The sequence below is a fragment of the Anabrus simplex genome, chromosome 2, assembly GCF_040414725.1.
Source record: "Anabrus simplex isolate iqAnaSimp1 chromosome 2, ASM4041472v1, whole genome shotgun sequence".
Classification (NCBI taxonomy): Eukaryota; Metazoa; Arthropoda; class Insecta; order Orthoptera; family Tettigoniidae; genus Anabrus; species Anabrus simplex.
In genome coordinates, this window is record NC_090266.1 from 909,956,203 (window position 1) to 909,983,753 (window position 27,551).

At 38.6% G+C, this 27,551-nt stretch overlaps 1 protein-coding gene across 2 annotated transcripts in view; it reads right to left on the reverse strand.

Moving 5' to 3' along the window:
• Nucleotides 1–27,551, reverse strand: part of loj (logjam) — a 125,920-nt gene that overhangs the window by 60,800 nt on the left and 37,569 nt on the right. The gene's annotated exons all lie outside the window — the stretch shown is intronic.

Consider the following 27,551-nt stretch of genomic DNA (forward strand, 5'->3'; position numbering starts at 1 on the left):
TACTAGTTTATTACCATCATATCTACATTATGATACATCCGTTAACATCAGGCAGCCATGCTGCTTTTTTTTTTTCTTTTGGCTATTTGCTATTTGCTTTACGTTGCACCCATACAGATAGGTCTTATGGCGACGATGGGATAGGAAAGGCCTAGGAAGTGGAAGGAATTGGCCGTGGCCTTAATTAAGGTACAGCCCCGGCATTTGCCTGGTGTGAAAATGGGAAACCACAGAAAACCATCTTCAGGGCTGCCGACAGTGGGACTCGAACCCACTATCTCCCGATTACTGGATACTGGTCGCCCTTAAGCGTCTGCAGCTATCGAGCTCGGTAGCCATGCAGCTTGTTTATAACTTACTCGCTCACGCGATTGCACACGAAGGTGCCCGACCACTCCTGAGACAGGCTACCCCAGGAAGTAGGGCAGGGCCAATGCAGTGGCACTCTGTTCAACCACAAACATACCCCCACATCTAAATGTATCACATTTAACAACTACAAGAAATGTTGAATTTAAATTGAACAAATAGTCATACTATGAAGTTTTCACCATCGATACCTATGCCGATTACGAGGCACGCACAACCTGAACCCAATATAAATGAGCAAAAATGTACATGGCTGTTCAAGCAATGAAGACTAAATGAACAAATCCTATAACAAAAAGTACAGTACTAAACACAAACAATAAAGGACACTGATCATAATTAAAATCTTACAATACAAGATGCAAAGAATTTAACACCAACACAAAATAAGATATTGTTTATTGTTTATTATTCTTTACGTACATGTGGTCCTGTTTTTTTGTATTTAGCACTGAGCTAATTGTGTTCCTGTCTTTAATGATATTTACCTTTTTCTTCAGCTCATATTTTTGTTCAATCTCATAGCACTTGGTTTATGCATTATTTCTGGCTATCTGAATGTACGTTTGTGTTTTGATGCGAGCCTTTTAGGTGCATTCTCTTCTCGCTATTGAGAAATTCATAATTGAGTCATTTCGATACCCATTCAATAATTGTTTCCGAAGCTCAGTTTCTACTTGAGTGCTGTTATGCTACTCTGAACTGTTTGCTTGAGGCAAGGTATTACTCCTATGAGCATTATGGGACATCGAGTACAGTAAGTTTTGGTTGTGGTCCATGGCCATTGGCCCCTGTTTGACTGCTATTCCTTGATATCCCCATGTTCTTGATTTTCATACCGTATTTTTCAATTTTCTTGTTCAGAGTATCAAGTTCTTGTACTTCTTGGCTGTTTGTTCCCCAGACCGCATTACTGTCTGGGTATTTGGTTCTGTGTAATGTTCCCTGAAAGGTGAGCATGTTACTTTACTCATTTTATATTTCTGTTGATTGCACCAACTTTCTTGACACTGCCAGCTCTCTGTGTATATGTGGGGCACATGACTGATAATACATAAATTATGTATTTAATATTACTCCATTTAGTTTCCTCATTTTATTGTTAGATTACCACCTGTTCTGTACCATCTGCATTCACCTTTACATTCTGCATCCATGGTATTGGTATTCCTTTCCATTCTTGACATATTGATTTTGACCAACAATGATTGGGCTTCTCATTGGACACTTTGTTCTAAATTTTCTTTGGTTTTGATTGTTATTTGTGTCAGTTTTTCAGGTTGACCAATGAAAAGATTGATGTTAATTATTTTACGATTCAACGGATTTAAAAAGCCTGTGCATTAGGGACTTATACTGCTGCTACACTGAGCCTAGTTCCATCTACCGATATCATTGATGAATTTGAAATGTGTGGTATAGAGTAATAAGCCTCTGTCAATAGAGCTTGTTAAACTCTATTCATTGAACATTTTCATTTAATTCCTTTACCATTTTATCTGAGGTGTTGTTGATTATTTTTGTTTCATTTCATTCAATAAACATCTTGTATTTCTATCTATCCCTTTGTTATTTAGTATTTTTAGAGTAGTTGCCTGTATAGTTAAAGTGTTTATGTTGGATACTGGGTTCAACTTTGGTCTTTTAATTTGTTCTGGCTGGGGATCCATGGACATTGGCCTCTTTTTGACTGCTATTCCTGTGGGTTTAAAGTATCTCTGCAGTTTTTGATTGATTTCCTGTTATTGTGTTCTCTGGGTTGGGGGTTTCATATGACTTGTATTCCGCATTAATTCACTCACTAGATATTTGAAACTTACAACCACTTCAAGGCTTTGAACACCAATTTTCACAATGCCATTCCCTTGTCCTTCTCCTCTTGATATCACCACAGTCTTACTTTTCTCTGCAATGATTTTCATACCATATTTTTCAATTTTCTTACTTAGAGAATCAAGTTGTTCTTGCATTTCTTTGCTGTTTGCTCCCCAGACCACAATATCATCTGCAAATACTAATAACTTCACCTACCTATTCTCTTATGCTTCCTTTGTCTCTGTTACAATTTTGTCCATAACCATTATAAACAAAAGAGGCGAAAGCATACTCTCCTGTTTTAGTCCAGTTTCATTACTATACCATTCCGTCTTTTCAACGGTTTCCCACACCTTCTCCTTGGGAACATTATCGTTAGCCTTTGTTAGATCGATGAATGTCATGAGCAGATCCTTTCCATATTCTCAATTCTTTTCTAATAATTGCCTCATGCTGAAGACTGGGTCCACTGTAGATCTTCCACTTCTGAAGCCATACTGTTCCTCTGGCAACTCTTCTTCTACTTTTCTTCTTATTCTCCTTTCTAACATCCTTTCTAGTATTTTTGCCGCTTGTGATATGAGTGTGATTCCTCTACAGTTATCACATACATTTTTTTTCCCCCTTCTTAAAAACTGGTATTATTATTCTCTTTCCCCAGTCTTCTGAGACAAGTTTCTGTTTCCATATGAACTTTAACAATCTGCACACACATTGTAGTCCAACAGGTCCAGCAGCCTTTACCATTTCCACACTAATTTCATTCATCCCTGGTGCCTTCCCCATTTTCTATTGCAGACTGCTAATTCCATCTCTAACAGGGTTTTATCATCTTCTGCTAATGAGTCATTACACTGCATTACTACAGTCTCCTCTGTACAATTTCTTGCATTCAGCAGTTTATCAAAATACTCCTTTCATCTTCTCTTTATTTCTTTTGGATGTATTATCAACTCTCCACCTTCCTCTTTCATCAGATTTGTATAAACTATTTCTTTACAAAAGAAAATATTTATAAAATCCTCCTATCAATACAAGTCAAGTCATCTGTTAGATGAAGCAACGTCTATACATGTTTCAGCCTAATCTCAAGGCCATCTTCAGTAGTAAAACAATGATTACATAATATACAAACAAATTAAAAATCGTAATGATGTGAAGTGACAGTGATCATGATTGGTGAGTTAAAAACACGTTGAGGTACAAAGTCCTCTCGTCTAATAGATCTTGCTGACTGTTAAATAAAAACACTATGCTGAGGAGTGTAGTGAGACCGTCAATACTACGAATAAAACGTGTATAACATCTGTAATGAGAAAAAAAGGAATATATGAGTGGATGAAGAGACAAGTTAAAATGATGTACGAAAAGAAAACTCATATGACTTACTTGTAACTAGAAGTTGTCGTCTCGAAGGGAGATGACCTTGTCGGTCTCAAGTCACATTGACAACTAAGCCTGTGTGTGGCTTACTGTGTATCTGTGTCGATGTGGTTGGGAGGGGTAATGGAGGAAGGAGGGTGTTGATGGAAGGGCGGGTCTGGTTCTAGAATGTCGGTAGTGAAACTCTTTTTTATTAATGGACTGTTCGCAGATGAGCGGGACAAAGGTTTCCAATAAAATATTTTTCTTTTCGTTGATTTCATTTAAGTTATAGACGGGATTGTTATATTGGTCGATATCTATATATATATTCTCTAGTATATTAAGTAAGGGACCTTTCTGTTCATAATGCAGGATCTTTTTTTTTTTTGCTAGGGGCTTTACGTCGCACCGACACAGATAGGTCTTATGGCGACGATGGGATAGGAAAGGCCTAGGAGTTGGAAGCGGCCGTGGCCTTAATTAAGGTACAGCCCCAGCATTTGCCTGGTGTGAAAATGGGAAACCACGGAAAACCATCTTCAGGGCTGCCGATAGCGGGATTCGAACCTACTATCTCCCGGATGCAAGCTCATAGCCACGCGCCTCTACGCGCACGGCCAACTCGCCCGGTATAATGCAGGATCTTTAAGTCTTGATCAATTGTTGTGTATTTATGATTTTTCTCTCTACAATGTTCGCTCATGGCTGAGTAGCGATTATACTTTAGGGCATTAAGATGTTCAGAGTATCTTACATTGAAACTGCGGCCTGTTTGCCCAATATATGTACCTCAACGTGTTTTTAACTCGCCAATCATGATCACTGTCACTTCACATCATTAAGATTTTTAATTTGTTTGTATATTATGTAATCATTGTTTTACTACTGAAGATGGCCTTGAGATTAGGCTGAAACATGTATAGACTTTGCTTCATCTAACAGATGACTTGACTTGTATTGATAGGAGGATTTTATAAATATTTTCTTTTGTAAAGTGATAACCGTCACTACGGAATGAGATTCATAACTTGCAATAAACTATTTCTGTCCTATTACTTGGTATCCATACAGCATTTTTTTACTGCCAGCTCCATCTGTTTCCATCTTTTGCGTGAATTATTCTTAACGTTTCTTCTCCTACCAATTTCTTACATTTCCTTTTATTATCAAGATACTTCCTTTTGCTTTCTTTCACTGCTTCTCCCACCTTCTCAATCCACAACAGCGTCTCCTTTTCTTTCACTCTCATTGATATTCTATCACAGGAACTCTGTCTCACTTACAAATGCCCTTTTGAAGTTGGACCATACATCTTCCACATTTCCTACTTCAGTAAGTGGAATTTGTTGTTGCAGTCTCTCCAGAAATTATTCCTGTACATTCTTATCTTTCAATTTCTACAATTATTTTGCTATCTGTTATCTCCTTTAATTTTTCCATTTTCCCCACTCTCATTTTTGCTATCACAAATCTATGGTCTCCATCGAATGGTTCTCCTGGTAATACATCCATCAACTGTCTGTGATCTGTCCTTTTGACCAGAAAGTTATCAATTACTGATTTTATTCTTCTGTCACCCAGTCATATCTTGTAATTTTCCTGCTGTTTTTTCTTCCGAAACCACGTGTTGCCCACAATCATTCCTTTCATAAAACTCAACTAGTTTCTCTCCTTTATTCCTTCTCCCACATCCATATGGTGCTATTCCTTCTTCCTTTCCTTGTCTTTCTTTTCCCACCTGTGCATTTAAGTCTCCTGTAGCATTCGAGGCCTAGGGGGTCTTTAATTTTCGTGCCCTTTGTAACCCTCATCTTTGGCCGATACCTTTATTCTTCTAAGTGTTGGATCCCTTCCATTTTTTTCTTTCTCAGTAGTATGATATAGAGGATGGTTGCTTAGTTGTACTTCCTCTGAAAACAATAACCACCACCACCACCACCATAATCACTTCCACATCAGTTGTCGCCTTTTCTAGATTGTCCTGGAATTCCTCAATATCCTCCTCTTGGTTCCCTGTGTGTGGTGCATACACCTGTATGAAGTCCTTCGCTTCGTTCCTCATTCTCGGTCTAATTGTCATTATCCTTTCGCTGATGTACTCTATCATATCCACATATTCTTCCAGGAATTTAAAAATGATCAGGCTTATTCAATTTTTTGCATCTCAGCCACCACCGTAATATAGTGTATATCCTTTCCTCATTCTCTTCTTTCCTATCCCCTTCCATTTAACTCCACGCACCTCCATCATTTCTATACCCTCTTTCTCCATAAATTACACCACTTCTTCTGTCTTTCCTGTCAGAGTCATAAGGTTAATTATGCCCATCTCCATGATGTTGGCTACTCATCACCAATTACTTACAGTTCCCCCAGTGCCCAAGGAACTGCAAGTTGCTTGCAGGGTATGCCTTAAACTTTTCCAAGGCAAGTTCATATGTACCATATCATATACGAGGCGTGTTTTTTAAGTAAGGTCCGTTTGAAAATAAGTACACAACGAAAGGATATTTCGAAAAAGGAAATTTATTTTCAGAAAGTACATACTTCACTCTATTTTTCAACATAGTTGCCAAGTTTGTTCAAACACTTATCATACCTTGTAACCAATTTTAAAATACCCTCTTCATAGAAACTTGCCGCCTGCTCCGATAACCAAGAGTTCACTGCCGTTTTCACTTCGTCGTCGTCATTGTAATGGTTGCCACTGATGTGATGTTTGAGGTGGAGGAACAGATGGTAATCGCTCGGCACAAGATCAGGACTGTAGGGTGGGTGGTCTAAAACTTCCCAGCCAAAAATGTCCAATAAATCGCGGGTCTGACCTGCAGTGTGAGGTCTTGCGTTGTCATGGAGAAGGACAATTCCCTTTGTCAGCATGCTGCGTCTTTTGTTTTGAATCGCTCTGCGTAGCTTTCTCAGGGTTTGGCAGTATGCTTCTGCATTGATAGTGGTTCCTCGTTGCATGAAGTCGACCAACAAAACACCATGCCTATCCCAAAACACCGACGCCATGATTTTGCGCTGGGACAGAGGCTGTTTGGCCTTCACCTTTACAGGCGAGTGTGTGTGTCTCCATTCCATGCTCTGTTGCTTCAATTCGGGCGTGATATGCGAAACCCATGTTTCGTCTCCAGTTACTATCTGACTCAAGAAGCCGTCACTTTCTTCGTCATAACGAGTCAAGAACTTCATCGCACACTCAAATCTTTGGTTTTTGTGGTCCTCCATTAGGAGTTTCGGGACCCAACGGGAGCACAATTTCCTAAACTTTAGGTGTTCAGAAACAATGCTGTAAACACTGATCTCGACACATCAGGAAATTCGTTTCAGAGACCTGTTATTGTGAAGCGCCTGTTCTCATGAATCTTCGCTTCAACTGAGGCCACCAAATCATCTGTAATCAAAGAAGGGCGACCAGAGCAATCCTCATTATGGACTTTGTCACGGCCATCTTTGAATTGTCGTACCCACTTACGCACTTTGCTTTCGCTCATAACAGTAGCACCGTACACTTCGCAAATCTGTCGATGAATTTCTGCAGCAGACAGGTTCCATGCCAACAAAAACTGTATCACTGACCGAACCTCACACGCGGCGGGCGAGTTGATAGTCTTAAACATTTTGAAAGCACAGAACAGAACTGTACAGGTTAGCTACAGAGCTGAAACTGAGCACAGTTGTTACTGAGGCATGCTGGTACACGATGCACATGCTCGTTGCGATATGCACGCGAACTACTAGTGTCTACAACAAAACGGACCTTACTTAAAAAACACACTTGGTGGGGTCACCCCTCCCAGAGGCATTTTATACCTGCTGCCAGATGTAACTTTAGGCTGCTCCTCAAGAGTACAGATGCTTTTTGCAACCGGTTCACTTAAGTACAGATGTAGCTGACAGGAGAATGTTGTTCTGTTTTATCTGCCACTGGGAATGGGGTCTTCTTCCGTCACCGAAATTGCTGACCATGTTCTCCTTTCTGGTGAATTTTAGCATCATTTCCTACACGAAGGCATCACCTGGCCTCCAATGGGAGGCCTCCTCTGCCCGTAGCCCTTGTTCTCCACCTTTGGGTGCCAAGTCTGGTAATGGCCGCTTGACCCTCGGCCAGGTAGTTCCATCTATGTCATATACGATAACAGGATGATCCTGACCTGACCAACATGCTTGATATATTTGACAAAGTATGGGAGTAACTATAGCCATCCAGACCACAATACCGTCTGCAAATACTAATAACTTCATCTACCTATTCCCTTATGCTTCCTTTGTGATGTTTGAACCAACAACTCCATTTTAGCAGTTGCCCCATGTTCTATAAGATAAGGAAAAGCCATATGCTCTATGTACTACAAAATGATGCTTGTTGTTTTAAGGGGCCTAACATCGAAGGTCATCGGCCCTACTACAAAATCTTAAGGTTTATAGGTAATGGAAACTAATATGTCTGACAAGTATGGGAATAACCATAGCATTCTATAGTAAAAGGTCGTGGTGTTTGAACCCACAACTCTATCTTAGCAGTTTATCGACTCTTGTGATTGAGAGAGTTTTCCCACCTTTCAATACTTTTTACCATAGCCCTTCATATGTTTAAGACCAACACATTGTACGTTTACATTAAATTAGGACTGGAGGTATCTTCAGCTCAAATACAATATCTAAAATTGACAACATACAAATTTAAAACATTTTTGTCACTGGTTTTTTAAAAAAATTTTCTTAATGTCCATATTATCTTTTTTTAAAATTGAATTATTTTCCTATTGATGCTGTTATGATGAAACGTTTTATCTTACATTTAATATTTAAAACCTTCTTAAGTGTAGACTGCTGGTGTTCTTAATGTATTCCAAAAGGGACTCTTTTGGTCAGCAGGGGAAACTCCTCTCTATCACAGTTGAAATTTGATATTGATGTTATCTGATCTGTCAATATGATGTTATTTTTGTCAAGGAGTCTAAAAAGGAAAGAAAAAGCAAGGGTTTAATTTGCTGTGAAGAAACGTTTCTATTGCAGTATGGAAATGTTAAAAATAAATGGAATACAGACTTCCCCGCTGGCGCATTTAGATCTTGCAAACATGTAGTAGATGAAGGCGAACTGCTTACGACAAGCAGCTGACCGGTTGAAAGGATGAGAAGGCGAGCAGAGGGAGTGGTAGGGATAATACTGTGGTAGGTGGAGCTTATGCTTTGTAGGGAGTTCGTATATCTTTTGTGTCTTTTTTAGTTCTATTTCTCCATGGAACTATTTTTAGGGTTTCTTTTTAAAGTATGTTTATGTTTGCTGTAATTTCATTAATACTGAAATTAGGATTTTGTTTTTGGTCTATTTCTATGTAGATTGATTCTAAAATGTTCATTAGGCGTATTTTCTTTTCCCATGCGTAAAATTGTTAAATCTTATTCTACTGAAGTAAAGCTGTGTTTAAAGTCTGTCACGTGTGTACTCACAGCTGAGTATCTATTGTGTTTTTCTACATTTGTATGTTCTTGATATTGTGTTAAAAAATTTCCTCCAGTTTGCATTGCAAACATTTGAGTATGTATATTCCAGAGGTCAAATATCTATTATTTTGCGTAATGCTGTGGTAGTTATAGACCAATTGGTTATTAGTATTATCCGTGTGAAATGCTACTTTACAGTAGTGAACTTTCTTAAAAATATTAGTAATCTGATAGATATTTTCATTATTGAGTGTGAAGGTGGCAAAATTCTCATCAATATTCTGTTCTTTTTTTGAGTTGCGTTTGAGGTTTATTTTTTATTTTGCTTATTATTTTGTCAATATCTTTAGTGTATCGTTGTTGATTGCAGTTTTATAATTAACGTTAATTTCTTTTTGTAGGTCTTCTTGTGATAAATGGATATTATTGGCACTTTTAAGCGTACATTGAAACTTTTTTTGGTCTGTTTCTGGATGGTGTGAATACTTTTTTTTATAGTATTAAGGATTTGGGTTGTTTTCTATATATTTTATATGATAAATATTTGTTTTTTCTTGTTATTCTTAGGCCTTAAAAAGTTTTTTATTATTGTCAGTTTCCAGTGTGAATTTTATGTTATCTGAGCTAAAATTTTGGAACATTTAATAATATTTTTGGTCTAATGTAACAAAAATTTCACTGACATATCTAAGTCAGAGCACTATCCCTTTAAGTTTTTAAAATTTTTATTTTTTAAAATGTTTATTTTTAGTATTTGATATTTCTCCAAATGAGCCATACATTTGTGCAACTATTCCTGAAGCTGGAGCTCCCATTGGGAGTCCTTTTTTGCTGAAGGAGGAGAAATAATTGTTGTTAAGGGTAAAATCTAAAATAGTCATAAATTAGTCTATTTCATGATTGCTTAGTTTGTTTTCTTGTGTTAGATTTTTCTGATTATATTGGTTGTATATTTTTCTGGGACTAGAATACATGTTTGTAATATCAAATGAATGTATTATATATAGGTTTTAGTTTGATTTTTTGTAGCATTACAGAATTTTATTTGATTTTTATTGATGTATTACTTTGGAAGGTATAGTTTTTCTGTAGAAATTTATGAATGAATTGTGTTGCTTTATATATAGGGCTATTTCTAAAGTTAATTGTTGGTTTACGGGGATTCCATCTTTGTGAATTTTAGGTTGGGCTCTTGCTACAGGTAATCTGGGATACATGCTAATTAGCTTAGATATTTCATTGTCATTTAAGATAAAACTTACATTGCTTAGTAACTGTTTAAGTTCTTTTCTGTATTTTATTTGTTGAGTGTGTATTTGAAGGTGTTGTCTGAGAAGAATGATCCAGCTTTTCCTAGATATTCTTTTTTCTGTATAACGACTGTTAGTGTAAGTGAATATTTATTTGATTTTTGAAAAGTTCTGGAAGTTATTTTTAAGGTAATATCTTATTTTATTTCATTTATCTTTTGGTTCCTTCACTCATCACCCAAGCAATTAACAACTTAAAACAAAAAATTAATGATAGTAACTTGATAATTACTGAAATAGGCTTCAATCACTCTCCATTTTATTGTTGCAGCAGATATTTGTTTCTTGTTCATTTCTACCAACTCCGTGGGAATTTATGACATTGTTTTGAACCTACTTCCCTTATTAGTAATTCTGATGAATTTTTCATCACTTTTAGTTGTTTTACAAGATTGCTCTGGTCATTGTCTGTCCTTATTGGTACCTATTGTTGTTGTCTGGCAGTGAAGGGTGTATTATACTCCCCTTATATATTTTATGCATTTTATGTTTCGACTTGACGTTTGAGTGCTGTGGTCTGGTGGAGAAAATGTGAATTAACTGACCAATTGCAGACAGCCATTCGCGTGTGCAGAACAGTTTCTGTACCCAGTGTTGCCTGGTTGTTGTTTTCAATCACATGCTACTAGCTGTGTTTATTTTCCACTGTTCTTTTGGCGGTCTGTGTTTTTTGATTGTTTAGGGATAATATAGCATGTGTAGTACATTATAGGTCAGCATAATAAATATTAATGCTCAGTTTAAATATGTAATACATAGCTTTAGATTAGTATTTATTTCATTGTCAGGTGATCTTTAGGACCCTTCATGCGCAATTATTTTATCATGTCGACACCCGATGCCAAGAGTGGAGTTCCCAAGAAAAAGACTGCTGTCGGTTGCGGAACTCCTCTCTTGTGTAATGTAATTGAGAGGAAAAATTATAACAGGCCACCGCTCTTGCCTGTTGCTCAAGCGGTTGAAAGAACAGCTGAAGCTGCAAATCTCAAAAGGAGTACCGTAGGGAAACAAAAATACTTTGCTGATCAACAAGAAGCGGGATCATCCAGACTTGAAACTTCTGAGAAGAATAAAAAGTAGTTCTAAGACGGTTACGGAATTGGATTCTTTTCAGCAAGGTGCTATCCGTAAGCACATTTATTCCTATTATCACAAAAAGAACAACCAAAGTTGGAGAAATTACTCTGATAAAAGCCGCCTCTTTCATGGATCTAAAATTTCACTGAGAAAGATAGTGAATAATCTTGGATTTCAGTACAAGAAGTTTAACTGGCAACTGGCAAAGAGTTTTGATGGAGAGGAATGACATTGTGATGTGGCAGTGCAGATTTTTGCAGGAAATTATGCAAAATAATTTTTATAATATTGTGTGGTTGGATGAAAGGGGATTTACAGGGGAAGGAATGGTTTGAAGATTGACTGCTGTGTAACTTGCCTGAGAAGAGTGTAATAATAATGGACAATGCCCCTTACCATTCAGTCATTCCTGACAAAGCTCCAATAATGACTGCTGAAAAATGTGATTTAATCAAATGGTTGAAGGATTACAACATTCCAGTCAGAGATGACATTTTAAAAGGAGAATTAATGCATCTTGTGAAAAGAAACAATCCTCAGGTCTCAGGTTTACATGGTGGATGACATAGCCAGGAGACATGGGCAAAAAGTGATCCACCTTCCTCACTACCAGTGCAACTTTAATGTAATTGAACTAATTTGGGCTCAACTTAAAGATTATGTTATCACCATAAACAGATGTTTTTCACTTGCAGAAGTTGAAAAAGTTCCCACTCCGCAAAGGGGCACGTTATAATCCTCTGATGCATGCGGCGAAACATAGATGATGGCATTCTGCCTCCTGTTTCAGAGCACAGAAATCAAGATAATAAATCCCAGAACCAGACACATCTTGGAAATGACTTCCTAGATGATTAGCAACTAAGGGTGGATCAGCGACGATACTGCCTGCATTGGAAATTCCCAGTAATAAGGATGGTTCTTGTATACATGAAATGTGCCGAAGTTTAGTCCACACATGAGATGACTGTGTATGTGACATCATTGATGACATATATCTTTCCCATGAAGCTTTCTTACTCTATCAAATAAGAAGTTGCACCTTAGCGCAAAGTTCTATAAATGTTACCAAGTTGGCCACAGTGGGCTTCCTACTGTAGCGTTTATGAGCACAACGTCACTCTTTTTTTCCTGCTACAATTTCTTCATTCCACCAAGGAATGAGGTTATGCCAAGGAGTCGCAGGAAAATTTGGAATGGACTCCTCAACAGCAGCAAGAATAACTTGAACAATATAAGTTGTATCATCGGATACGCTCCGTTTATTTGTATCATTAAAGGCAGCTAACGATGTGAACTTTGGCCAGTCAGCATGCTTAAGAATCCACTGGGGAGAAGCCTCGATGGATTTCTGTTTCAACAAAGTAAGAATAATGGAGAAATGAACACTGTCACAGAGGTCATCGTGTACATCTCACTGAAGCAGGGGAATGAGCGCACGGCTGCAAAGACTAACATCAATGCGGGATTAGGGTACAATGTGCTACGCTGAAATGTGTTGGGCTGTATTCAAAATGCATAAATCCAGCTCTCCTATTAATTGTTCCAACTCCCTTCTTTGGGGCAAGGCATTTCAGGGCCGCACAATGGGTGATGGGCATTAAAATCACCCAATAAGAGGAAAGGAGTTGAGAGCTGAACTATAAGACCAATTACATCATTGATATTAAGAGGCTGGCCTGCGAGAAACATACTTTGCAAACTGTAATTAGAAGAGGCAATGAAACACGTACTGCTACTGCCTACAGCTGGGTTCTTAGTGGAACCGTTTTGCAGTAGGCATCAGAATGAATAAATAACTGTTCTGTCGAGTATAGCCCAAAAATTTCTCAAGACCATATGATGACCTGGTCAGAGATTAGTTTCTTGAATACAGACTATTCTCCCCGTAAACTGACTGATTAGCTGGTACAGCTCAGTAAGATGCCTGTCATAACTGGTAACTGTTACAATTCCTCTGTAATAGTGACATAGTGTGGACTTTTTAGAGAAGTTTTAGGTTGTAAGCAGCGAGATGCTTTTCAACTTACACTAACATACCCTTCTGAAGATGGAGATAGATGCTCGATGTGCATCACCTCAGGTGATGAGGCTGGGATAACTCCTCCTTCGAGCTTTTACTCTTCGCGACATTGCTCACAAGAGAAACTGCCACCTGAGGCACAGCTATCGTTATAGGTACTGCAGGATGAAACGACAAACTTGGTAGACTCTGTGCTATCATGGTGAAGACTAGTGTCTTCGCAGGTGCATTCAAAGAATTAAACTTACGGCATGCTTCCTGGTAGGAAAGACCATCGAGTGTCTTGATCTCCTGGATCTTCTTCTCACTGAGATAGAGTGGACAGGTTCTATCTTGAGGAGAATGAAGACCAGCAAAGTTGGTGCACCTGTTTGAAGGAGTGCACTCTTCTGCGCCATGAGCTCCTCTTCCACATGTACCACAGACAGACTGAATCGAATAACAAGATACCATATGTCTGAACCTTTGGCATTTATAGCACCGCACGGGAGGTGGGATGTACTGCCTCACATTGCAACGATAGGTTGTAACCTTGACTTTCTCTGGTAACACTGTCAGCTTAAAGGAGACAATGAAAGCACCAGTGGCAACATTTTTTTTTAAATGGCATAGGAAAGGCCTAGGAATGGGAAGGAAGTGGCCATGGCCTCAATTAAGGGACCATGGAAAACCATCTTCAGGGCTGCCAACAGTGGGGTTCGAACCCACTACCTCCTGGATGCAAGATGTCTCGTAATGAAACGTGTAAGCAGCACGCACATCAAATTTTTATTCGGTCTACAAATAACACTCAAGACAAAATAGAAAATAAATAGGGGACCGATGGCTACATGATGCTTTTAATCACCTTCTAGGTCAGGCAGGGATTACTTGTGTATGTATTCAGATCCTCCCATCCACAGGGTGTACAATTTGTTGTACCAAAGCTGCAATCCACTTCCATGCCTAGATCGTCCCTTACGTCAAGCAGGGGATACCGTGGGTGTATCCTTCATCTGTCTCCCCCACCCACAAGGTCATTGCTCTGTTTTTAGACTGACTTTGCTGTATGGGAGTGAAAGCTTGGTGGACTATGATATATTCATAAGTTAGAAGTAACAGATATGATTGCTAGTATAAACAGGTGGGAAAACAGGCAGGAGGGTACTTGAAATGAAAGGATAAAGGGTGGAAATAAATTTGATGGTTGCAGCTGTACATATAAACTGGTTTTGATGGTGGAGTCATGTGAGGCGAATGGAGGATAATAATGGTCTCGACCATGGAGTGTAAGAGAAGTAGAGGGGGACCTCTGAACAATGGTTGAAGACTTGGTTTAATAATACGAAAGGTGGAACTGAATGAGGACACAGAGGATTGTGGAGGTGATTAGTTGATGCACCAAGGGTTGCAGACTACATGCTGAAAGGCATAACAGTCTGTATCCCAATTAACTGCCTTGTATACCAAGAGAACATTTGTGCCAAAATTATCATGAAGCTGAACATTACAGAGAAGGACACTGACAGATACAGTAAAATCAGAAAATTTCATTATAATTTTTTTGCTAGAAGTTTAATCACACACTAACACATCAATGGTTTTTGGTGATCCAAGGATGGGAAAGGGCTGTGAAAGGGAGACTGCCATGACCTTAATTAAGGAACAGTCCCTCCACGTGTCTGCTGTAAGGTGACCAGACATCCTCTTTTATCTGGACATGTCCTCCTTGTTTAGTGAATCTGATTATTTTGGGGTAATCTGTTTTACTACTTTGTTCCTACAAGTATTCTTCATTACGCCACAGCATATTGATATCTCATCGATATATAGAAATGTGATTACGGATATAAAGTACATTCAATTATTCTATGCATGCCTTGTATTGTTATAATAGACGCTATTTACAACTCTATAATGCACACTTCTCTCTCAGTGTATCCTGTCAGGAAACTGCTTGCTAACGTGTGACAAGCGGTAACAGATAACTGGGATTTGAAGGAAGTCCTTTTTAAATGGATGGTGCTGAAAAGTGATGTTGAAAAATGTTTTCTTTATTTGCAAGCTACGTCTAAATCCTTTCAACTCGATAATATGAAATATTGTGATCAGTTCTGCAATTTCAAGCAATTCCTGAATGAAAGTAGTAATGAACCTGAAGTTAACAAGTTATCTTGGTGTCAGAAACGGGCAAGTATTTCAATTCACTAAAGTCAGTTGATTGTAGTTCAGAGTTATTAAAATGCGTTTTTTTCTATACCAGCACACAATGCAAATGTAGAAAGACTATTTTCATTGATCTCAGTTCAATGGACTAATAATAGGAATGGTCTCAAAGTAGAATCTGTGAAAATCCTCTTAATGGTTCAATACAATCTAAAAGAACTTACATGTGTCTTTTTATAAGTATAATGTTAGACACATCAAAACTCTTGAAGGAAACTGAATTTTCATAAAAGTACCAGTAAGGTAGTTTCATTGTTTACATTTTGTAAGAATTTACTGTATAATATGCAAATGGATAAATTTGTTTATGTATGCAAAAATAAGAACATATGTCTAAATTCAGACCCTCATGGAAGATTTTTGTGTCATCCTTTTTAAAAAGTTTTGTCCTCTTTATTTATTAATTTTCATCTGATCACCCTAGCCTGGTGTGAAAATGGAAAAACCATATTCAGGGCTGCCAACAGCAGGGTTCAAACCCACAATCTCCCAAACTGAAACCCACAGTTGCATGACCCAAACCATGCAGCCATCTTGGCTGGCGGAGTATTAACTCACAGATGTTAAAAGTGTTCCTCTGTGACCATCACAGAGAATACAGCAATTCTTCATACTTCAGTAAAGTTTGGTGGCTTAAACAAACCAACATGCTAAATTGTCCTTTGAGTAGTTGGAGAAAATAATACTTCTCTAGTTAGTGATGGATGATCCCATTTTTAAATTTAATGATCCAGGTAGAACAATTAAATATAATTTGAAAATTGAGGGAAAAACAAAACAATATTGTATCCTACTTCGACTATAAAGTTTTTCACCTAAAGCGCAAATTGTTAATTTATTGGAAGAGCTAAAACAAGTTGTGATTGCTGAAGTAAAATCCATTTTTATACTTTTCTGGCTGATTTTATGTGTTGGCCATACAGAATAAGCTGCAGATGTAGGACTTTGTCAGAGGATAGATCTTATAAAAATAGTAAAATCTAGATCTTTAACGGCAGATTCACTAGTTTGCCAGAGGAGGAATTGTACCTTCTGAATAGTTGACGATAGCTATAGGCAATTTTAATTTAATTTTTCGCGTTTCTTTACGTCGCACCGACACACACAGGTCTTATGGTGGCGATAGGGTAGGAAAGGGTTAGGAGCAGGAAGGAAGCTGCTGTGGCCTTAAGGTACAGCCCCAGCATTTTCCTGGTATGAAAATGGGAAACCATCTTCAGGGCTACTGACAGTGGGATTCAAACCCACTATCTCCCAAATGCAAGCTGACAGCTACGTGCCCCAAACCACATGGCCACGTGCTCGGTAGGCAGTTTTCTCCAGGTAAATTGAAAACAAAGGGCACATGAAAGAATGTGCACCATGTGTCCCCTGTTCTAATAAGCGCCGAGGTAGAGATGACAAGTTGCCTTTTTGAAATGGAACTATATCCATTTGTGTTGCATACACTTAGACATAAGCAGTGTCATTGTTGAAGTATGCATTTTTTTTTTTTTAAATTTTCAAATCTGACAATGGCAGGATTTAGTAGCCTGAAGGTCAAGAAGACAAGGGCTATGTATTACTCATACTTTGTGCTGATGTCACCAGGGAGAGTGAACAAACAACCTCTGAGACATCATGTTTTGCCCGTTAACATTGGACAATGAGGTGGAACATACAGGTCCCTTACTTCATTAGTTCTGAAAGACTGTATTGTCACTGCATGTGTTGCAATAACTCTTAGAAACAATGAGAGAAGTGAATGGGTTGGTGATGGTTCATGCAGAGGTGTGTTGCATTGCAAGTGGTCATCTCTTGGAACTCGCACTTTAAAGCACACACTACCGGGCTGAGTAGCTCAGGTTGGCAGTGCGCTCACTTTTTGAGGCCAACTTGGTAGGACTGATCGTGTCTCAGTCTATTGGTATCTGAAGGCGCTCAAATACAAGAGTCTAGTGTCGGTAAATTTATGAGCACATAAAAGAACTCCTGTGAAACAAAATTACGATACCTTGACATTTCCGAAAATCATAAAAATGTAGCTAGTCGGATGTAAAACCAATATCATTAAAGCACTCATTACGGGCCATGTGACTACACATCGCCTGGGTATAATATCTTTCCACAATAATTGTTCAAGTTTTCTTTTTGTACATAACTTTAACGAAACAGGGATACCGACTTTCATATTTGGACTCATTCACAAGAAACAACTGCATGCATCAGCTATCCAGTTTGATCAGTGGATATCTATTTGTTACCATAAAACATTCTTGGAGAAAGAGAGCTCAATCAGCCATATAACCTTCACCTATAATGTCAACATTCTGAATGTTGAAGTCATAATGAGCATGATGCATCAAATACTATTTGTATCTTCACTCTTACGTGAGATATCAATACGAGGTACGAGTCATATGCAGCCCTTGTCTTCTTGATCTTTGGGGTATCAACTCCTGATGGTGCCAAATATGAAAACATGCACACTTCAATTCTACAGTACATGTCTGACTGAAAATAACTGCACTGATAAATATGGCTGCCTATGATCAACTATGAATGAGACAAAAAAAATGTTTAAAGAAGCTATTTGGAACCACTGTCCCAGTGCTTATGAAAGCACAGGATACCTACATATTGCACATTCTTTCATGTGTCATTGTTATCCACCTAGGTGAAAACCACCTACCACTATCTTCAACTAGTCAGAAGATACATGAACATAAGAGACTAAAACCTCAAGTGGGCAGTCTGTATAAGAAGTTGAAATTAAGTGCTACTGCATGATGATGCTTGTTGTTTAAAGGGGCCTAACATCTAGGTCATTGGCCCCTCTGACCGTACGAAAGGTACTACTATTCATAGCATAAGTCATGTTACAATAGTACTTTTTTGCCCAGTGAGGAAAACAAAGCGGCAAACTACCTCAATATTCATCATGCCTTGTAAACCTCATTATGGCACTAACATTGGTTTTTGTGGGTTCCTTACAACTGTATAAACTTTGGTGGTGTTATCTGAGGATCCGAGCCTCCAGGCTGAAGACATAACAGACAGACTTCGCATTACGGATTGTTGAATCAGTTGTGACTCTGGGGAAAAACAAAAGTGCTACAGCTCTAATGGGCCAAGCAACTGCTGCCCAGCCCAAAGGCCTGCAGACTATGAAGTGTCGTGGTCAGCACGACAAATCCTCTTGGCCATTATTCTTCAATGTCTAGATCAGGGCCACTATCTGACCATCCGATAGCACCTCAAATGTTCTCACTTAAATTGAGTGGACCTCAAACCAGCCATTGAATCCAGATAAAAATCCCTGACCTGGATGAGAATCAAACTCAGGGCATATGGGTAAGAGGCACACTTCCTACCCCTAGACCTCACATATGAAATATTAAATTATTATCACCTTTGTTATTTCTGATGCAATAAATTAGACCAGATGTAGGATGCAGTAATTGTCCAACACCTTGGCTGAATGCTTAGCATTGTGGCATGTGGGTCAGAGGATCATAAGTTCAATTCCCAGCTGGGTTTGGGATTCTAGCCATGTCTGGTTATTTCTTCTGGTTCAGGGACTGGGTGTTTCTGTTTGTCTCAATACACATCTCTTCATATACACTCAGCCATAAAAGAGGGCCAAAATAATGTGCAATACAGTTTGGACCTATAATCGCAGCAGGGTGCAGGAGAAAGTGGTGGACGAAGGAGAAGGAGAAGAAGAAGAAGGATGATGTAGTAGCTACATACAAATGAAAGAGCACAGGATAAGGTGGCATGGAGTGCTGCATCAATGTATATTGTGGACTGATGACCCCCCACCCCACACAAATAAACTAAATAAAAGATACTAATTTTATTTTCACTTCCATCTTAAGCTTCCTTTTTACAAGAAACTGCTCATTGATGTGACACAACAGGACAACTATGCTTCCCAAAATAGTTACATAGTTCTTAATATCACCCAGATTATTAACACATTTCTGTAATTTGATGCAAAAGACCTGAATGTAAGAATGCTTCTTTGTAAGAGCAATTTCTTGACTCATATAACTGAATCCAAACTTCCTCAGAAACTATATGCATGGTTTAAGTAACAAGTGCTTACGTCCCTCTAACTACTTTTATAATTTTCAGAGCTGTTGAGCCGCCAGAACTTCATATCGCATGAGTTTCTTTTACGTGGTGGTGAATCTAGTGAAATGAGGCTGGCTTTTATGAACATATTTAAACACCATTTGACTGAGCTGGGGTTGAACCCATCAACTTGGGCTCAGAAGGCCAGTTCTTTACCATCTGAGCCACTCAGCTTAGCTGTTGAAATTATTGCCTGAAGGGATTCAAACATGAAACAAACAGATTGAACCACTTGGAATATATCCTGAAAAGGGGGATTTTATTTTACCAATATGTTGGGGCTTGTACAGACACTGACCAGCTATATGAGGAAGATAACTTGATAGTGATCAATTGTCAATACGGACCATAATGAAATTCATAACCTATGACTAGGAATAATCAAGTCTCTTCTGTATTAAAAATTGTTTTCTGATCATCCATCTAGATGCTGGTTGGATCCTCAAATAGCACTACCATTAGTTAACTGAAACTCTCAGAAGACTGAAGAAGTGCTAAAATAAGACATACTAGCCAAGGTCAGGAGTGAGATGGTTCACAAACATTGTTTTCTGCTAGAGGTTTAACATCGTACTAATACACATAGGTTTCCATCAATACTAGGATCAGGAAAGGCTAGGACAGCCCTGGTATTTTCCAGGTGTAAAAATGAGAAACCAAGGAAAAAATGTCTTCAGGGCTAATAGTGTTGGGGCTTGTACCGACCAGCTTATATGATCCATGCTATGTGGCCCATGCACTTGGTCACAAATACTTGCATGCATCAGAAAGTGAAACTGCAGAATCACTGAACCAATGAGTAGTACCTTTCTCAGCATCCACAGGCTCAGGTCTTGTGAATGTCATTGCTGAGCAACATATTTTACATACCTTAGCAACTTCGTATACAACCACAACATAAATAAGTGAAAGCTACATTATTATTATTATTATTAACAAGCGAATGGACCATCCAGAATCATGCTAAAACTTCACTTCTTTCTCTTCGTGCGGTGTTTTCTCAGTGTCCAATACTCCTTCATGCGTTCACTGGCCTGCTTCTGTTATTCATCTGTCCAGGCTCTTCCGGTCTTCTTAGTTCTTCCTGCTGCTTGAACTCCTTCCAAATTCTTCACTATGTTCCTAAACGCATTCCTTTCTAACAGCTGGATTTCCGAGATGCTTAACCTTTCCATATCCTTCTTTGTTTCCTTAAGCCATGCTGCAGTGGTCTTTTTCTCCAGAATTATTATTATTATTATTATTATTATTGTCATCATTGTTATTGAGTTGACAATTCCTTCAATTGCTATGGATCTTAAGAGATGCTGAGCAATAAACCTTTTCCTAAATATGTCAGTAAATCCACTGATATAGATCTCTCACATTTAATCGCCAGCTGACAATGTCTGTATTTCATACTTCAACCGTGACAATAAAATGAAAGTGCCTAAGCAACAATGCTATTCATTATCATCATCATCATCATCATCATCATCATCATCAATTTCCCACTCCAGTCACCCGCATGTGGTTACGAAGCCTCCTCCACTCCTTTCTGTCCTTCCACTTTTCCTGCTCCATTACTTCCGCCACATCCAATCCAGCTTCTCTAATGTCCTTCCAAATCTGATCCATCTACCTTCTTCTCGGTCCTCCAACTGGTCTCTTTCCCTTAACTTCTCTTTCCAATTCCCTTCTCGCTACCTGTTCCTTTCCCATTCTTTTTACATGTCCGAACCATCTCAGTCTTGCTTTCTGTATCTTCTGTACTAATGGTTCTATATTTAGCTCTTCTCTGATGTCAATATTTTGAATTCTATCTCTTCTTGTCTTTTTAACCGATGGTCTTAAATATTTAATTTCTACTGATTGGATCTTGTCTCTTATTAGTTACCAGCGTTGTTACAATTGGTATGAAATACTGTTTATATAATGTTAATTTCATTGTCTTGGGTGGGAGACATGAGAGAAACCTCCCAGTAGGGTGCATTTGCATGCGATATTGTTATACATCCGGGTGTCTCCTGGGCAACGGACTAGGACTCTTCCTAGACGGCTGAATCTCTCATACCAGAAGTAACAGAGTTATTTAATATGAGATCCAACAAACAGTTCTTTTCAGAACCAACCTTAACAGTCATTTCTGTTAACATTGAAGGCATAACATCTTGTAACGAACAACTTTTGTATGAACTTTGTCGCGACAAGCAGTGTGATGTTCTATGTGTTCAGGAAACACACAGAGATATGAAGCAGAAATGCCCTTTTGTTCCTGGCATGAAACTGATCGCTGAAAGACCACACGCTCTGCATAGAAGTGCCGTTTTTGTGAAGCCGAATTTAGAAGTCAGAAGTGCTTGCCAGTCAGATGAAAACAATATTAAAATTATCACCGTTGAACTAAGTAACTGTGTAATCACCTCAGTCTATAAACCACCTGCAGCAGAATTTTCCTTCATTCCACCCCACAATTTTGATAAAAGTAAAGCCTCCATTGTTATAATAGGTGATCTCAACAGTCACAGTCATGTATGGGGTTATTCACATGAGGACAAGAATGGTGAGACAGTTCTCTCGTAGGCTGAAAATTTTCAACTCGCCCTCATCCATGATAGCAAACTCTCTCCCCTTCTTTTAACAGTGGAAGATGGGGACGAGGCTATAATCCAGACCTCCTTTTTGTTAGTGAAAGCATTATGCATACATGCACCAAAGCAGTATGTCCACCAATTCCAAACACACAACATAGGCCCATCATGTGCCAAATTTTGCCACCAATAAGACCTCAAGAAGTCCGTTTTAGGCGAAGATACAACTTTAAGAGGCTGACTGGGCAAGATTTTCCAGCATACTGGATGAGAAGATTCTGAGCATCGCTCCTGTTCCTGAAGAGTACGACAAATTTGTTGACATCGTCCAATTTTCTTCAAGGGCATCAATTCCAAGAGGTTGCAGAACCAGTTTTACCAAAGGCATTAAACCTGAAACGGCCACTTTGCTAGAAGAATATTACAAGAAATATGAACTTGATCCTTTTAGCGAAGAAAAATCAATCCTTGCACAAAGCGTTCTTTCCTCAGTATCACTGGCTAAAAGGGATGAATGGATAAAATTAATGACAGATTGTGGCATGAGCAAGAGCAGTCAGAAGGCCTGGAGACTTTTACGTCGTCTCAATAATGACAATACCCAAGCCAGCACATATGCTAATATAAAGGCAGATCAAATTGCCCATCAGTTGCTAGTAAATGGAAAATCTTTTTTCTTTGCTAGGGGCTTTACGTCGCACCGACACAGATAGGTCTGATGGCGACGATGGGAGAGGAAAGGCCTAGGAGTTGGAAGGAAGCGGCCGTGGCCTTAATTAAGGTACAGCCCCAGCATTTGCCTGGTGTGAAAATGGGAAACCACGGAAAACCATTTTCAGGGCTGCCGATAGTGGGATTCGAACCTACTATCTCCCGGATGCAAGCTCACAGCCGCACGCCTCTACGCGCACGGCCAACTCGCCCGGTAAATGGAAAATCAACCCGATCTAGAAAGCTAGATAAGAAACCAATAACACAGAAGCCAAACCAAGAGAGCAACATACTATCTCCACCATTTACTGAAGCTGAACTGGAATCAGCACTGAGGAAGTGCAAACTGGGAAAAGCAGCTGGACTAGACGACATTTGAGTAGAGCAGATCAAAAATTTTGCTCCTGTTACGAGGCATTGGCTACTGGAATTAATGAATATCTGTGTCCAAGAATGCAAGATTCCCAAAATCTGGCGGAAGGCTAGAGTCATTGCTATCCCTAAACCAGGCAAAGATTGGCTGGATCCCAAAAGCTATAGGCCTATTTCCTTGCTCTGTCACCTGTACAAGGTCCTGGAGAGGCTCATTCTTGAGCGACTGATAGGAAAGGTGGAGTCGTCTCTTATACCACAGCAAGCTGGATTCCGAGAAGGAAAAAGTTGCACATCACAGGTATTAAACTTGACACAGCATATTGAGGATGGCTTTGAGAATCGGCTCATTACAGGCGCTGTCTTCATTGATCTTTCTGCAGCTTATGACACAGTCAACCATCGGCTTCTTCTAACAAAATTGTATGACATCACCAAAGACTTCCATCTAATGTGCAACATTAAAAATATTCTCCAAAACCGAAGATTCTTTGTGGAATTTCAGGGAAAAAGAAGCAGATGGAGAACACAGAAGAATGGGTTACCGCAAGGCAGTGTGCTCGCACCACTGTTATTCAACATCTATACTGACGATCAGCCTCTACCTGAAGGTACGCAGAGTTTTATCTATGCTGATGATTGTGCAGTCACGGCTCAGGCCAACTGTTTTGAAAAGGTAGAACAGACTTTATCCAAAGCTCTGAAAGAATTTACCAACTACTACAATGAAAATGACTTGAAGCCAAATCCTGCCAAAACTCATAGCTGTGTATTTCATCTCAATAACAAAAAAGCAGCTAAAACCTTACAAAATCACCTGGGAAGGAATCCCTCTTCAACACTGTTCGATTCTGGACCGTACGCTTACGTATAAGAAACATTGCCTAAACGTGAAACAAAAAGTGTCTGCCAGAAACAACATAGTGCGGAAACTTCGAGGCACCACCTGGGGAGCTCACCCTTGCACTGTGAGAACAAGTGCGCTAGCACTGTGCTACTCCACTGCTGAGTATGCATGCTCCGTGTGGCATAAGTCCAGCCATGCCAAAAACATAGATGTAGCACTAAATGACACCTGCCGTATTATCACAGGTTGTTTAAGACCTACTCCCATAGATAAACTCCACTGTCTCGCTGGTATAGCACCACCTGAAATCCGACGTGAGATTGCTGCTAGGCATGAGAAAAGCAAGGCTATGACTATGGAAGCCCATCCTTTGTATGCCTGTCAACCAGCACATCCTAGGTTGAAATCAAGAAAGAGCTCCTTGACAACCACTGAAGCTCTTAAAGGAACTCCACAACAAGCAAGAATCTCAATGTGGCGGGAAAAATGTCAACATTTGAGAGAATGGATGGTTCCAAAGGAAGAACTTCCTCCTGGACATTCTGAAAAGTGGACAAAATGGAAGGCTCTCAATCGATTACGCTCCAGTACCACGAGATGCAAGACCAACCTACAGAAATGGGGTCTTCCTGTGGAGACAGTTTACTGCAAGTGTGGTACTAAGCAGACCAACGAGCATCTTCTACTGTGTCCATCTTCTCCAGCCACTTGTACCATTAAAGATCTAATGAGGGCAACTCCAAACGCGCTTGTCGTGGCCAATTTTTGGTCAACCAATGTTTAAAATTTCCTTGTTTAATTTTTGTCTCTCTTACTTTGTACTTCTGACACGATAAATAAATAAATAAATTGTCTTGGGTACTTTGTCATCCCATAAAAGCTCTCTGACTTGATAAAATGCTGTACCTTTACTTAGTCTGTTATTAATTTCAGGATTGATTTCATTACTTCCATTAATAATGCTACCCAGATATGTAAACTGTTCTACATTCATTCAAATTTAAGAATTTCATCTTATATCCGTACTGAACTAAGAATGTAAGAGAGATAACTTAATGATATCTCCGAGAAACCAAAGATCTTGTTCGATTTTCTCATTGCAATTTTCAAAAATATTAAAATTCTGAATAATAGATCTGTCTTTCATATTATGCGCAATACTTTCTCACACACGTGCTTTCACAGCATCAGCCTCTTTAACGCCCCCTCCTTTCATTCCTCACACGTCCCCTACCGCTCCTCCTCCTTCCCTCTCCATTCCTACTCCAACACTAGCTGCTTCCCTGACCCAAGCTTAGCCATTACGCTCAGTTCCTCTTCATCACGCGTCACAGCTTTGCTGCCCGAGTTTAGTTTCATTCAGTCATAGCCCTAGCTCTCTTTTTCTTCACTATTTCAACTTTTATATATATCTCCTTTTTATACCGCAGGTCCCGCATTGAACTGCGAACATCGTAGAAACCGTGACTCAAAAACTTGGTCTCCACCTTACACGTTATGTTGCAACATAAAAACAATAGATCACAGACAACAGCACAGCCATGATGTAAAACTAACTTCAAAGCTTTCAGAGGAACATCTTACGCAAACTGAATATTGTAATTCTGTCAAAAGCTCGAAGAAAATGTTCACTACACTTTAAGTTAATAAGTGACATCATTTAATGAAAAAAGTGACTACAAATTCGTATCCTTGACTACCAAGTTCATAGTATAATGATAATTTAAAAGTCACCACCTTATCAATACACAGATTTATTTACTTCAAAATTGGTAAATTAGGTCAAGACCGGTTTCGACCCCTAAGGGATCATCTTCAGTTGACATACATATAAAAAAGATATATACAAAAACATCACATGTAAAATATTAATCTTTTAGTTAATTCAATTTAGTCAAAAAATTGTTTGTATTTAGAATGTTGGTGGGTACATCTTATTTTGAAAATATGTGTGTGTGAGATTTATAGGCTCACTATGTCTAAATTATTGCGTATATAGGTCCTATACTTCTTTACAAACAGTGTCAAAATTATTACATTCAATATAATTTATCTATTTGATGAAAACACTGGCAAATTGCTTACTGAAATGGTAAAGTGTGTACATTTTTTAGTTTAAAAGTACATGTTGTTTGTTACATGTTGTCATATTACAATTTATATTACAAAGTATAGAATAAAATTATTCTTGCATTTGTGCACATTGATAATAGTGAGACTATTGTAGGGTCTTGAAAAAATACCGTTGTTTGAGGTATGTCACTGTATATCTGCTTTTTTGAAATGTTAATAGCCTAATTACATTCTTATATATAAGTTATGAAATTTCACTTTTTATAGTTCGGTCAAATGGAAGAAACATAGAATAACCTTGTTAATATAGATTCTTCATGACTAAGATACTGGTATATAGTACATTATTAAAATAGATCCTTAATACTAAAATACAAGTATGTGGTACCTTCTGTACTTGTTTTATATATTAAAATGGGGTTTACATTTATTGACATTAATTCTATGGTTTGTTACCATTTGTAAAGTTGTGGTCTAATATGAAAGCCAGTTGGAAATGTTTAAAGTTAGTCTGATGGGAAAGGGTTCAATCCCTTGTTTAATTGTTTGTTTTTGCCGCTTGTTAGGTACAAGCATGGGATGATCTAGTTAAAATGAACTCTTTATACCTAAAATATTGGTATATGGTAGCTTATTAAAATAAAATCTTTACATTAAAAGTACTGATATGTAGTGCTATATGTGCACATTTTTCAGACGTAAGATAGGGTTAACATAGGTTAACAACAGTACTATGGGTTGTTACCGTTTTTGAGATTATAATCTGATATAACTGGTCAGTTAGAAATGTATGAAATGTTTACATAAATAGGACCGAATACATATTTATACTATGTTGCTTTGCCTCTTTTTACAAGTGAATTACATGATGTAGTATAATATTTGTTGCAATTTTGTAAGCTGCTGCTGTTGTTGGAGTTATCTTGAGATCTTGTATGTCATTAGGAAAACATTTTCCTTCTTTTCGCGTGTCGTTACTAGTTCAATGGGTGACTATTGTGAAATGGAGTGCGTTTTGGTCAAGTTGCACGTTTGTTGTGGCGTGGAGGCTTCTATGTGTTGTAAAATAATGTATGTTAAATGTTGAGACCGTGTATTCTGCGGGATCCCGACAGGCAGCCACGGGATCCCGCAGAATACACGGTCTCAACATTTAACATACATTATTTTACAACACATAGAAGCCTCCACGCCACAACAAACGTGCAACTTGACCAAAACGCACTCCATTTCACAATAGTC